The sequence below is a fragment of the Coenobita brevimanus genome, chromosome 21 (assembly GCF_032717465.1).
Source record: "Coenobita brevimanus isolate Jiangsu-jjx chromosome 21, ASM3271746v2, whole genome shotgun sequence".
Classification (NCBI taxonomy): domain Eukaryota; kingdom Metazoa; phylum Arthropoda; class Malacostraca; order Decapoda; family Coenobitidae; genus Coenobita; species Coenobita brevimanus.
This window is the reverse complement of record NC_136974.1, coordinates 11,430,970-11,445,699: the sequence shown is the minus strand read 5'-3', so window position 1 is coordinate 11,445,699 and position 14,730 is coordinate 11,430,970. Positions and strand designations below refer to the sequence as shown.

The following is a 14,730-nucleotide window of genomic DNA, read 5'->3' as shown; positions in this document are numbered from 1 at the left end:
ATATATATATATATATATATATATATATATATATATATATATATATATTAATAATTAATGAAACGCGTGTTTACAGCCACAAGGGTGCCGAAGACATCCTAGTCTATCTTAGCCTAACCTATCTTATCCTGACAATTTAGTAACCGGTCATCATAATTGACCACAAAATGCAACCTTGTCATTGGATCCCTCTGTCCCTTCTTTAAATCATATTTTCTTCACCTACTGACAGGCAATCCTGAAACTCGACAATGCACTTCTGAACATCTACAGTATATTAAGTCTCTGATTCAATCCAAAGCTAGGCAACTTTTCCGGTAAGCATTTGAGAGGGTGTCCCATATGTCTCTACAGTATACCAATAAATTTGTTATGCCACTAATAATAATGCACTAGTTAGTCCATGGAAATCATAAAGACCTTAACAATATGCCAATGTTTTTTGTGCGATGCAATGCACAGTAATACACGCAAATGTCACTGTCAAATATGAGACAATATTGGTTCTCCTTCACCTTCACTCTCTCAAAATACTCTTGAACATTTAGTATTCTGCATACTATGACAAGCTAACTAGGTGAGTGAACATTCCCCACCTTTCAAATCCTTGGTTTACCTACGGTATATATATATTATTTCTTCCATTTTTGCATAAAATATTGCTTACGTTTCATATAAAATATACAAGATCTTAAATGCATAAGAACAATGAAGTTTACTTGCCTTTCAATGAGTACAGATGAAATTTCTTGGAGGATACCAGAGGAATGCCTCTCTCCTGCTGTGCTGTTGAAGTTCGATTAAGTATAGCTGCTATACCTTGCTTGACACTGAATACGTGATTTTATTATATTCCCAAGTGTACAGTCACGGTGCATGAAAAATATTCATGAAAGCATCAGACATATTTTATCATATTACGAGTTCACACAATGGTGGTAGGTGGTGGCGACCATCATCCACTCACTTGATGTAGTGCTGCTTACTTCTTCCTTGGCCTTTATCATTCTTTTTCTGTGCCTGCCCTCCTCTCTTCCTATATCTTCCATCTTTCCTGTCACTTCTTATTGCTCTTCTTTCCTTTACAGGTGGCTTTACATTGAGTGACAAGCCAAATGGTTTCCTGTAAGCCAAGAAACCATTTACAACGCTGGGTGGTAACCATATAACCAACCCATACGTGTTCCCTACGTGTCAACAAGTGGGTTGGTGGAGGGCTAGTGTCCCTCCCCATAAAACCAATAACTCAAAGTCAAGAGGCCACCCCTCATGGGATTATGGCGTCTGGCAATAGATAGATAAACGAGTTCACACAACAAAAAGAACAACAATGTAACGGCAATCACGATAGAAAACGTGGCACCTATGTATACTCAGTTCGTTACGAGACTATTCGGCGCTCGTACGATGTTACATATATGAAAACTGTTACTGAGGCCTCCTGCAAGGCATCGTTAGGATTTTTCTTCCTAGTCTTCTTCCCAGCAGGGTAACGAAGCCCTTGCAACAGCGAACATTGGACCCAGTGATAGTATGGCCAGCTTCAGCCCTATCTAGCAGCTCCCCAAATGGCTCAGTCTTCGGCTATACCAGTGCCAGTGTAGAGGGAAATCCTGACTCCCTGGAAATCTTGACTCCTTGAGTTGACTGTGCATGTGCCGTCGGCTGCCAGACGTACGACTCATTCGTAATAGAAGCGTTGCAGAGAGAGAAGCTAGCAGGATGATTGGTTATTTCGTTCGTCAGTGGACTCGGGAAATTTGCCAACGATATTTCGAGCTGATTTCACAATTCAATCCCGTAATTTTTACCAGCTTAATCTTGCTGGCCATTATAAGGTCCCTGTTTTCTTTGAACCGTGTACAATGAGCCTAATTCGGTGAGCCATAAATTAAGTAAGGACGAATCCTCAGCTAGGATGAGTAGTTCCGTGTTGAGAACACTGACCTCTATAGTACGGGGAGGCCGTCTCTGCTGCGAGCATGTGATTTTGCCGTCAAATTGAAACACCTACACTCGTCACTTATAATAAAAAAAACATGTATGGATTGTGACTTTTTTCGGCCTAGTTCAACGAATTATATGAAATATATTTAGCCAATGAGTATAAAACAACGCCATAGGTTGCTGCAGTGCAGAATTTACCCTTTACGACACTAAGGCAGAGAAAGGTAATGGCAGAAAGGGAAAAGATAGTGTGGTATGAACGTTGAAATGATAGCGATGTTGAAGATGTTTTATATTGAAGTAAGTGGTGTTGAAATGGTGTGGGAAGTCCTTAGACCATCCATGTCATGAAACGGAATCTCCGAATTGATAAAGGCCGGAAGACACATGGAAATTACACAAGAGTGTGAACAGAAGAGAAGAGGACATGGGGAGAAAGACTGGGGATAAAATGGCTCCTTTTAATGGCCTCATTCATGCAGGGATACTGGGAAAGAATCATCCCGCCCCACTCCAGGGGGCAGTAATGTTATAGAATTCTCAGCAAGATATATTTTCTTGTGAAATGTAACACATCCCTATTTAGTGAATTCTTGTGCCCATTTCTGTATCCGTAAGCTGCACAGTGGACCATGGCACTATATTTTCTGGAATCATCAGCTGCTCTCAAAAACCCACAGAGGAGCTCAGTACAAAAACTCGGGCATCAGGGGTGGGATGTTCGAAAGCTCGTAACGGCCGCTGAGATCATCGTAGCGGGTACGATAATCATAGCGCGCTCGTAAACCGCTAAGGTGTATGTTCAAACAAACTTTACGATCCTCCATCCGCCATATTTGCACGTAGCGCTACGATTTCTGCCAAGCACCCTTAAGATGATCGTAGGGTCGCAGTGGATGGTTCTCTAATAAACAAACCGTATCAAATGATACTGAGTTTGTTTATTTACCCTTTTCTGTGAACGAAGATGGAGTTACAAGTGGTTTTACAGGTATAACTGGCAGTACGAAGAGCGATGAGACGTGAGAGGAGCTACAGAGACAGGATGGATCCATCTGCTTATAGTGATATTTGCTGAGATATAGGTTTCCCAGACAAGAACTCCATTGGTGTGCAAGAGTTGAACCACTAGTTGGACCAGCGAGACGAAGATCCCGTGCTGTGCTATGTCATTTGCAGGTGTTAATGACATTCAGATTTTATGCAAGTGGCTCATTTCAGAGTGTGTTTCAGATTTTATGCAAGTGGCTCATTTCACAGTGTGTGGGCAGACACATTTGGATTAACACAGGGATGTGTGAGCAGAATAATTAAGAGTGACACACGTGTTGTACAGGATATCTCTTACGGAAGTTAAGCTGCCAAGTGGTAAGCAAAGAAGGGGAATTTTTCGTTTCTACTACTTACACCTATAAAAATTCAGACCGATGCACTGTTCATTAAAAACATGGTTTAACTCTGTGGGAGTTGTAAAGATACAATCTGAAGGCATTGATATATTGTTTATTCAAGTAAAAGGGTCTCAGTTTGGATCTCGATATTTTCAAAATTAGCACTATGTTATGTTAATATGATGTGGATCGTTCACCCACACTATAGTTATACCCAAGGTGATGTGATTGTTCTTCAGCACAGTCTGTCTGTCGAGCCAACCCTGTATTAGCGCCATCTTCTCCATCTATAAAATTTGCTCGACGAATTCGTTTGGTGGGGGGATCGTCACTTGCCATGTCTCAGATGTCTTGGGACGAATACCATAGTTGCTTGAGTGATGTAATGGCGTGCTTGGATAAGTGTATTTGTTTAGATTTTGAAAGTGCATTATGATTGGCTCACAATCTTTCTAAGTTAATGAAATCTGTCTTCTGATTGGCCCAGCGACAATCAGCTGAGTTGCATTATGAACAATAGGAACGAAACGGAACGGGTTTTACGATCGCATCATCGTGAGCTACGAGCGTTGTCGCGAGCGTTAGAAGATACACATTACGGCACTATTCCACACAGGCTACGAATTCCACGAATGGCCACGAATTGATAAATTCCGGGATTCTTAGTTGAATCGTAATAAGTTCCTGAAGTTCGTAACTGATTCATATTTATTCTTAGTCAGTTCTTGCAATTCTTGAGCCACCTGGAATTCGGGGCAAAAGTTTTGAGCTGTTCAAAATTTTGGTCCAGAACTCCCGAATCCAAAAAATCTTAGTTAATTCTTAACAAATTCGTAGTGCATTCTTAGGTATCGTAACCGATTCCTAATCGATTCGTAGGCATTCCTATGTATTCTTAACTCATTCTGGGAATCGTGAAGCAGTGTCATGACCACGAATCGGCTACGAATCTGTCAAGAATGCCACGAATACACGCCGAAGCAACAACGAAACAATTAAGAACTATCTACGAATTCACGATAGGGTAAGAATCAGGTACGAATTCGCAGTTATTCCCACGAACCAATCACGAATCAGATCCGAATCTGGGCGACTTGGGTATATAATGGATTCACTATTGGCTTCTGGTCATTTGTTCCTGACGATTCAACCGAGACAGATCACGAATCAAGCAATATGCCAAGACCTGCAGCCAGAGGGAAGAGCAAGGGGTGAGGGAAGGTTACCAAGAGAACCAGAGAAGAGGGAGAAGAAGGCAGAGAAAAAGGCAGCAGCCCTACCAGAGTACCTACCCCTCCACCTGCAGAAGCTCCAGTTTCAGAAGTGCAGGAGGAGGATGTGGCAGACTCAGCAGCAGAGTCAGTGGCTGCTGAGTCTGTGGGTGATGCTGATGATGAAGCAGCAGGTTCCCAGGCAAAGTCGAAGAAGGCCAGGGTATTATCCAACCTGACAGAGAATGAACAGGAGGTGGCCCTCTTCCTCGAGAGGAATGATTTTGTTTATAATAAAAGGAGGACTGACCACACCTTTGCTGCCAAGAAAATTAAGGCATGGGAAGACCTGGCCCGGGAGATGAAGAAGGATGTCAGGGCACTAACCACCTTCTTTGAGAGCATCAGGACCCAGATAGGGAAGCTGAGAAGGAAGAAGAGTGGCCAGGAAGCTGTTGAAATGACTGAGTGCCAACAATGGATCTGGGAGAGGTTCCAATTCCTGCTACCCCACATTGGACAAGTCACCCGCTGCACAGTGCAGAGCTTCCGTGGAGGCGCCACCACCAGCCAGGTTGAGGAGCCGCCCCAGGAAGAGGAGCCCCAGCTTCCAGAGACCACCACACCCTCCACCACACACTCCATTGTGAGCTCGAATGTGACGGCGTCCAGCAGCAGGAGAGGCCGAGCGAGGGAGGCCAAAACCCTGGATGAGGAGCTGCACAGCTGCAAGGACCGCCAGGAGAAGTTGCTGCAGATATTGCAAGCCCCTGCTGTGCCCGAGGTCCCCCACCCAGAGAGGTTAAAGTTTGCCGAGTACCTTGGGCATGCTTTCCAGAACCTGCCCCAGGCCATATACCGTGACGTACAGAAGGCCATGTTTGACCTTCTGTACAACGCTGAGAAGCAGGCAGATCTGCAAGCTGCAGGAAGACCAGCACCAGCACCAGCAGCAGCAACCTTCTCCTCGCAGCCAGCCCCTGGTCCAAGTGTGATGCCGACTCCAGCACCAGCACCTCCTCAACAGTACCAACAGTGGCAGCCAGACCCCTCCCAGTGGCAGTCCAGACCCATCAACCCGGCGTCATCAGTGTGGCAGTCGCAGGATGCAGCCTGGGTCAACAGCCAGTTCCCATGGTACAGCCAGTCCCCCAGCCAACAGGAACTGGCCCGTTAGAGGACCTCTTATCTAGCAACCTGCACCACCCAAGCACCTCCTGCAGAGAGCCAGCAGCCCAGGAGGTCCTCCAGTGCCCCTCTGTCCCAGGCAGATGTGTCCTTCAACCTGTCAGGCATACTTAGGGACATGGGCCCCATGGAATCCACACCAGTAGTCACTCAGGTCCCAGTGACCTCGACCTCGGTGACAACCACTCAGCGTGACACACTGTCCACCCCTTGGACTGTGTGCTACTGACAGTTTTAGTGATATGATTGTTTGTTTGTATATTTTTGTATATGATGTGCTGATTTATGATATGATATGTTATGATATGATATGTGATATGATAATATGATGTGATGTGAATGTAATAAACATGTTAGATAAGTATTTCTGTCTTTGAGTTTTATTTTATAATTGTGGGGATTCCCATGTGAGCTAGGCCCACTCAGGTCCATTGTACCCCCTAACTGCTAATCCAAATCTCTCCTCTGCCCTTGAAAAAAAAAAAAATAAAAAAAAAAATAATAATAAAAAAAAAAAATAATAAAAATAAAAAACAAAGTAGAATACATTTTTTTTTTATTTAGTTTCTTATTACATTTTATTCCCCAAAACAAGCACTTTAGTTTCTCCATTTTATTGGCAAAAAGAATCACTTAACATCAAAATATCAACAGTCATCATTCAAATAACATTCACTCCTGCTAGTCTCTCTTGCCATGGAACTGAACCTGCTTCACTGTTAAAATAGGCTTTAAGATAGTCCCTCATCACTTTGCCCACACGATTATCTCTGTTGGGTGCCTGGGGCTGGGGTATCTCCTCCAACTGTTGTTCTGCCCTCCAGGCACCAGGGATGATGTTGTGGTCCTCATCCTCCCGGTCCACCTCAGCATTTCCAATGGCAGGGAACCTATCCTCAGTAAGTTGTGAAGCAGGACTCCTGTCTCCACCAGTAACTGCACTACTTCAGGTCCTTGTTCCAGGGTGCCCAGGAAGCATCTGAATCTGTTGGCCAATATTCCGAAACCATTCTCCACCACATGTCTGCCCCTGGAAATTCTGTAGTTGGCCATCATCATCTCTTTGTCCAGACCCCTCCTGCCATAGGGTTTCATGAGGAAAGTTTTGAGGGGGAAAGCATCATCTCCCAGGATGAAGTAGGGTAAGTCTCTGTCATCGTAGGGCATAGGATCACTGTCAGGAAAGTTTATGGTGTTGTCCTCAATGCACTCCATCAGTTCTGAAGCACCAAACAGCTGTCCGTCGGATTGATGACCTTCTCCACCAGTGTCTATCCAGATGAACTTGTAGTCTGCATCCACTAGGGCAAGGAGGACCACGGAGAAGAAGCCTTTGTAATTGTAGAAGACACTGCCTAATTTGTGTGGCTTCCTGAGGGCAATGTGCTTGCCATCCAAGGCCCCCAGGGCATGAGGAACATTCCACCGGTCTTGGAACTGCTGGGCAATGGCCTTCCAGTCCTCCTGGGTCCTTGGCAGTGACATGACTTCATCCTTCAGCTCCTGTATGATGGCCTGACAGACTTCCTGCACACTGCATACCACTGTGCTGTAGCCACATCTGAAGTCATACTGGAGGGTATGGTACCGGTCTCCTGTAGCCAGATGTCTCAGGGTCATGGCCAGCTTCATTCCGGCATCTAGGGCTGGTCTCATGTGGGTATCCCTCCTCTGGATGAATGGGCCAATCCTGTTGAGTAGCTCATCAAACAGGTGGGGTGGCATTCTCACATAGTTGGCAAAGGCATTCTCATCTTCCACCCTCAGCTCCTGCATCAGTGTGTTGTAGTGCCCATACTCTAGTCTTCTAGCTGGTGTCAGCCATGGTCTAACCCACCACCTGGGGGCCTTTCTCCTTCTTCGAACCAGTCTTCTTCTATTTATCACCAGCTGGTGTTCATACTCCAGTTCCAGGGCCAGTACTACAGCTGCTCTACATTGGCAATCCATTTTGGAATTGATGCCCAAGCAGGGGTGAGGGGCTTTTTATACCTGTCTTGAGTGAAAATTCCATGAATTTTCAAGAATAGTCACGATTTAACCCGCTGCGTCCCAGAGACGTGAATTCACGTCCTCACATGATGTGCACTGATATCCCGGAGACGTAAATTAACGCGGCAACAATGCAAGGTCCCTAATTTGCACAATTTTCAATTTTCGCGAGTGATTTCGCGAGTGATTTTTGGCACGTATACATGGGACACCTTCCTCCATTCTTCTACAAGATGCCAAGCAGGGACAATGCCTTACACCGCGTAACCTCTCCCCCCCCCCTGCACGCCATTGTCTCGGCAATTCACCTGTTACCAGTGACCTGGCCAATAAAGACATTCAGGGCCAGAGTGATTCCCCAATCAATGACAATGTGGAGGACAAAGTTTACATAGCATTAGAGGAAAAAACAGTCAGAAATGATGATCAGGTAATGTGGGAAAAAAAGGTCATGAATGGTGATGAGTTAGCGAGTGAAACAATGCTTATAATGCCCATATTACTGTTTGAAAACCAATATACTCTTGTACTACATATAAATTCGTACCAAGTAAATAAATAAATACTGTTTATGAGTGGATAAAATAGTTACCCTCCCATAGAACTCGTTTTCTTTGGTGCCAGGTAAGGAGGTACTCGTACCTGTATCGAGTATTTTAAACCTCAGGCGAGCGATTTCTCTATGAATTTTCGATGTTTCTCACCATAAGCGGATGTTTGAGCCAAAAAAAAAAAGGTCCAAAAATGTCGGGACTGGGGCATACCACTGCCCAGAAAACGTCGGGATGGGGCGGGTTAAATTATAATCGTACCAGAATCGTAGGTGCATTCAGCAGATTCGTAGCTTATTCTTAACTGAATCCTAACATTCCTGATGTATTCTTAAGCGATTCTTGCAAATCGTAGTTATTTCTTGACAATATTTGTGCGGTTCCCGCCAATTTGAGCAGAATCTCACGAATATTCCTAAGTCTATCTTAACAAATTCGTAACTGAATCGTACAGCGTCAAGATTTCGACCATTAATTTGCAAAAATCCATGATTCCTCACGATTTTTAAAATTTATCCATTCGTGGCGATTCGCTGGATTCGTGGTCTGTGTGGAATAGTAGCATTAGCAGTTGTCGTAGCTCACGATCAAAGATAGCCGCTATGAGCACGTTACGATGATCATAGCGGCCTCTGGCAACAATCTTTTGAACATCCCAGCCTAGGCCTAGTGTAACATGGCTGCCGCTACACCAGCGCTGCCCTGGCGGTGGCTACATAAATTACGTGGTGCAACCTATGAGAAAGCCTCTCCGTACTATAGAGCTTAGTGGTTGAGAAAGACATTACCCACTACTTTTTCATTTTGATTGTATTAACTGCTCTTTTTAAAGCTGTTATAAGAGGTTTACATAGCTTATGTGTAGCTTCTTCGAAATTATGTTTGAAAATAATCAGTGGTTTGGATATGGTTACCAACGAAAACGAAATTGCTAAGCTGTTGATCATGGTGAATCATAGGTAGAAATGTCAATATATACGAAATAACAGAAACAGAGATCACATATACATTTTAAATGGAAGGGTAACGTCCACCTGTCACCTAGCAGGGTTACATGATGTATTAAGGTCTAGCCCTGGGGAATTATTCCCCTTCTTCCATTATCAGGTTCTGTTTGTTATACAAAGGCTGTCTGGAGGCATGAGTATGACCAGTTAGTTTAAAGATTTGTATCCAAGTTAAAGAGAAAGGAAAGATGACATGATAATGCCATTATTTACAAGCATGGCCATACCACGTTGAGTACACCGCTTCACGTCCGATCAGCGAAGTTAAGCAACGTTGGGTCTGGTTAGTACTTGGATGGGTGACCGCCTGGGAACACCAGATGCTGTTGGCATCCCTACGTGTCAAGTGGGATTGGTGGAGGATTAGTGCCCCTCCCTGTAAAACAATTAACTCTAAGCCGTTGGCCACCCCGTTTGGGATACATGGCGTCTGGCAATGAATGAATGAGTATTTTCATATGCAAATATGACAATCAGTTATAGTAGAAAAGCTTAAGAAAAATGGTAATCAGGCAGAATTTGTACAAGAAAAATACTCTGAAGATGGTTGAAACTGAGATGACAGAACTAAACAAAGAAAATTCATTTACAGGGCAGACGGGATAGGCAAGGATGGAGGCACCCAGTCATAGGCTACACACTCCAGTGCAAAGCAACCTAGCATAACAACCTAACCAAAGGTTATGTGAATTGGTCACCTTCCACTAGTGGTTACTAGAGCAAAATATAGTAATATTTTTAATAAAAGCATAAAGAAATGGCACTGGTTCAACTTTCACTAGTGTTTACATAGGAAGGAAATATATTAATGTATTTAATGAAAGTATAAAGATATGGGACTGGTACACCTTCCAGTAGTGTGTACTAAAGAAAATTATTACTTCTATGTTTAAGAAGATGAACAGTGGAAGGAAAAATAAATCAAATTAAAAAATAATCCATACACCAGTTAACAGGTGTCCTTCAGTCATAAAAATAAAGGTGGAAGGACATAGAACGTGTGGTATCTTAACATGCATGTATTGTGGTGTAGATAGTTGGAGGTGGAGGTTTGGTTTATGAGAGTATTCTGGCCTACTTTCTGTGTTGATTAAATCATTGAAAAAGGTTCAGTAAAGGGTGATGGTCTGGAACAGGCCCTGAGGGTTGGTGAATATTAATATATTTAATGAAAGTATAAAGATAGGGCACTGGAACAACTTCCACTAATGTGTACTAGAGCAGAATAATATATTTATACATAATGGAAGTAAAATGATATGGCACTGATGAAACTTCAAGTAGTGTTTACTATAGCAAAATAATATAATATTTAATGAAAGTCAAAAGATATGGTACACTCCTCATCCTTGTACCCTAAAGAACCTTGGATTACCAGTGGGTGCTTTAAAATGGGAATTGTGACCTGCAAATATTTTTTTTTTAGTTCACAGTGAAGGCTTTATCTACAACTGTGGCATTCTCACTTCTTGTAAAGAAATTAGCTACCACCTATATTACACCCAACAAAAGGGCATCTTCATACAGTACAAGCTTTCTCCAGAATAAACAGACCTCCCCTTGTAAGGTCTTATTAATGAAATAATGGGAAATTTTATCAGCTGCATTTACAGACAGATGTCCCAATCTCTGATAAACAGATCTCAGTTAAATTGTCTCCATGCCCACCTGCTTCCGGTTAACAGATGCCAAAGTGATCTAGGTGTCCTAGATCGCTGTCACATACCTCTTCATTCCATCACTCCACCTCACCTTCAGTCTTTCTGTTTCACTTAATCCTTCCACTTCACTCATACACTTTCCTAGTTTAACTCACCCTCCATTTACTCTGTGTAATTGAACCACCTCAAAGCATCCCTTGTGGATCTTTCTGAAGCTTCCACACAAACATAACCCTATAAACTTCATTGGTCTGCCAAGCCATCTTCATGTTAATCCACAACAAGCTCATTCATATGACTCATTTCCATAAGTCCCACTCGTGACTTACAACTCAATAATATCCATCCTTTCCTTGTACACATGGTGGAATTGCTTTAGTGTACCATCATGCACTGGCCTCTTTACTTCCATTCTTACCTGTCACTCCTTACCATTACCTAGCTACAGTAAAACTGCTAGCCCCATTCTTTGTTCTACATCTTGAAAATATTATCAATGCTTTAATTTTCTTCATCACAATACCTTAGAAAATATTTACTGTTGTTCATAATGTATTCCTCTGAATGACCAATCAGAATTGCTGCACAGCCAGTAATTTCATTCCTCTTAACTAACAATGATGTTTTCTTACACTGTCAAATTTGATTCTCACACATAGCTCCTAAGACTCACACCAAGCACTATTCAGTTACCACCGCCAATGAACATGTATCATCTGCAGATAATTATTCATCAAACAAAACTTCCGTAAATATGTTTGTCTTTTTCCTTCCACAGTTTTTTTTTTCCTCATTCTTGTCTGTTCTTTCCTGTCTCCTGCAGCTGCTACCTTCACTCATTAGACTCTCTGGACCTTCATTTAAGCTAAAAGTAAGCCTTACTCATTTAATTTAGTAAAAATGTTGGCCAGAAGTGAATAGTCTATGCCGAAAGGTTGATGTTCAGCAGTGTTACCAGTAGAGTACTGTTTCAGGTTAAACAAAGAATAGGTTGCAAATCAGTTATATAATGCAACCACAAAAAAATATATATAGCTAGTGTTAGTGTTTAACAATTTAATTTTTCAATTTAAATTCCATATCCATTTAGAAAACCCACTTCTGGTAAATCAGAATGGTTTTTATCTGTAAATTCAACTTTAATAAAGAGGCATTGGAAAAGTATAACACTTGCTATTTTCCTATCTATCTATCTATTGCCAGACGCCTCAATCCCGTTCGGGGTGGCCACAAACAAATCGCCTCCACGTCGCCCTGTCCCCCGCCATTTCACTGCCCCGCTGCCAACTCACCCTCCTCTCTCATATACCTCACCACTCCATCGCTCCATCTCATCCTCGGCCTATTTTTACCAGCAATATAAAATATGTAATTGATAATTATAGTACAGATAAAGAGATGGTTTGGCCAAGATAAGAAGCTAGAAGTTGAGAGTCCGACTTAAGGAGTACGAGGGAGAGATCAAGGATGAGACGAAGGGATGGAGTGAAGAGAAATATGAGATGTGTTGTGTGAGTAGAAAGGATGACAGGCAATTACAGGAAAACTTACACTGGTTATTATCGTTATTGATAGTGCAATATCTCCTGGTTTCTGCATGTTTTCCACTACAGTCACAGACTCGACTGTCAGATGGTTTTGGAACAAAATCTCTTGGAATTTCATACAAATAAAATATGTAACATCTGTTTCTGTTATTTCGTATATATTGACATTTCTGCTTATGAGTCACCATGATCAACAGCTTAATGCATTTATGTTATCGGAGGTAATTGCTTATCCATCTCCAAACCACTGATTACATTCACACACAGTTTCGAATAAACTACATGGAAGCCAAGTAAATCTCTTGTAATAGTTTTAATAGGGTAAATCTGCCTTCCTCAATATGCAACAACTGTTATTTACTGATGATTCGTCCTTAAATAATTTTTGGCCCACCGAAATAGGCCCATTGTACACGGTTCAAAGGAAAATAAAGAGACCTTATAATGGCTAGTAAGGCTAAACTGATAAAAATTACGGGACTGAAATGTGAAATCAGCACAGAATATCGTTGACAAAATTCCTGAGTCCACTGACGTACGAAATAACCAATCATCCTGCTAGCTCCTCTCTCTGCAGCACTTCTGTTGCGAATGAGTAGTATGTCTGGCAGCCGAAGGCACATGTGCAATCAGTGTAAGGAGTCAAGATTTCCGGGGAGTCAGGATTTCCTGCTACACTAGCACTGGTATAGCCCAAGACTAGGCCATGTGGGGAGCTGCTAGATAGGGCTGAGGGTATCACTGGTGCTGAATTTCACACAAAGAGGTCCAATGTTGGCTCTGACAAGGGCTTCATTACCCTGCTGGGAGGAAGACTAGTGGTACAAATTCTAAACATGCCTTGCAGGAGCCTGTCATGAATTAATTCGCGACATTGTACTAGTATTATATAAGGGATCGTCTGAATTTCATTGAAATGCATTAATCTTCGCTCAGACCGTTATCTGCCTTGCTTTTGCACTCAGATCATAATGAGTTTTCATAAACCTTGTCATAGTTTTCATAAGTGACTGTTTTTCTGTACAGACAGTGTGTTCCACTGGGCGAAAATTTTTGTGTAGTTGTCATTCTCACTTTGCCTCTCGACTATTGATTTGGGTCATGCCCAGCCTGCCTTCATGAGTCAGTCAGTGTCGAGCAGCTACGGGAGGAGGTTCGTTGTGCCAGAGCTGAGAGAGGAGGTCTTCTAGTGTCCACAGTCTCCAGAGTTCAACGATTCCCCATATTTCCCCACTGAGTTTGGTGAGTGGTTGCAGTGGGCTGACCAACAAGCAGCGAATAGCAGCACCTGGTGTGCAACAGACAGACGCCCAGTCTTTCGTAGCTTCAGCTCTGTTCCCTTCATTGACCAGTATTTTCATTCGTTTTCTTAGCCTTAAGTCTGATTAGCTTTTGAATGAGTGTATTTCCTTTGATATTTGAATTCACTAGTCCCCCTGCGACAGTGAATTCCCTTCTCAAATTCATTTTTGAGATTTATATAACAAATTCAATTACTGTAATCAATAAATTTACAGTTCTTTTCTTTGAGCGTAATGTAATGTATTAATGGTGTTTCATTTCTCCACACTGAGCTTACTTTAGTTTGCCACTCTTAGTTTGTACAAACTCCTTACATTATTCATGACTGGTATTTAAGCCAGTTCCTCCATATTAAAACTTAAATCCATTGTGTCAGCTAAGAGTTAAGCACCAGCAAGGACCTGTCCATTTTTAGTATTAGTTATTGATTAGTTTCCGCTGTGTACTGTTGAGAAAGTTTATAAAATTCTCGTCTTTAGAGAACTGGCGATGTTAGCCAGCATAAAGTAAAACTTACTACTTGATTTCACAAGTCAATTCTTTGTGCTTACCTTCAATTAATATCAGCATTTAATTCTTAAATTTACATCCCCCCCATGACATCTGGCGACCTCGCCAGGATATTAACTCCTAGCTCTAAATTTATTAACGAAATATTACTCACTCACTCACACCTAGGTATTTGTTATCATTAAAGGCTATAGGTACTAGTCACAGATTCACTAGTCCCCCTGCAACAGTGAATCCTACCAGTTTAGTTAGATAAGACTAGTCACGATTTACTAGTCCCCCTGCAACAGTGAATTCTATGAGTTTAGTTAGATAAGACTAGTCATGATTCACTAGTCCCCCTGTGACAGTGAATCATACCAGTTTAGTTAGATAAGACTAGTCACAATTCACTAGTCCCCCTGCAACATTGATTCCTACCAG

The 14,730-nt window shown here is 42.3% G+C and overlaps 1 non-coding gene across 1 annotated transcript; it reads left to right on the top strand.

Annotated features, from left to right (window-relative positions):
* The first annotated feature begins 9,502 nt into the window (after positions 1-9,502).
* On the top strand, positions 9,503-9,619 carry LOC145392310 (5S ribosomal RNA). Its single transcript, XR_013895980.1, has one exon. It is a non-coding gene; the product is annotated as a 5S ribosomal RNA (ribosomal RNA).
* Positions 9,620-14,730: the final 5,111 nt, after the last annotated feature.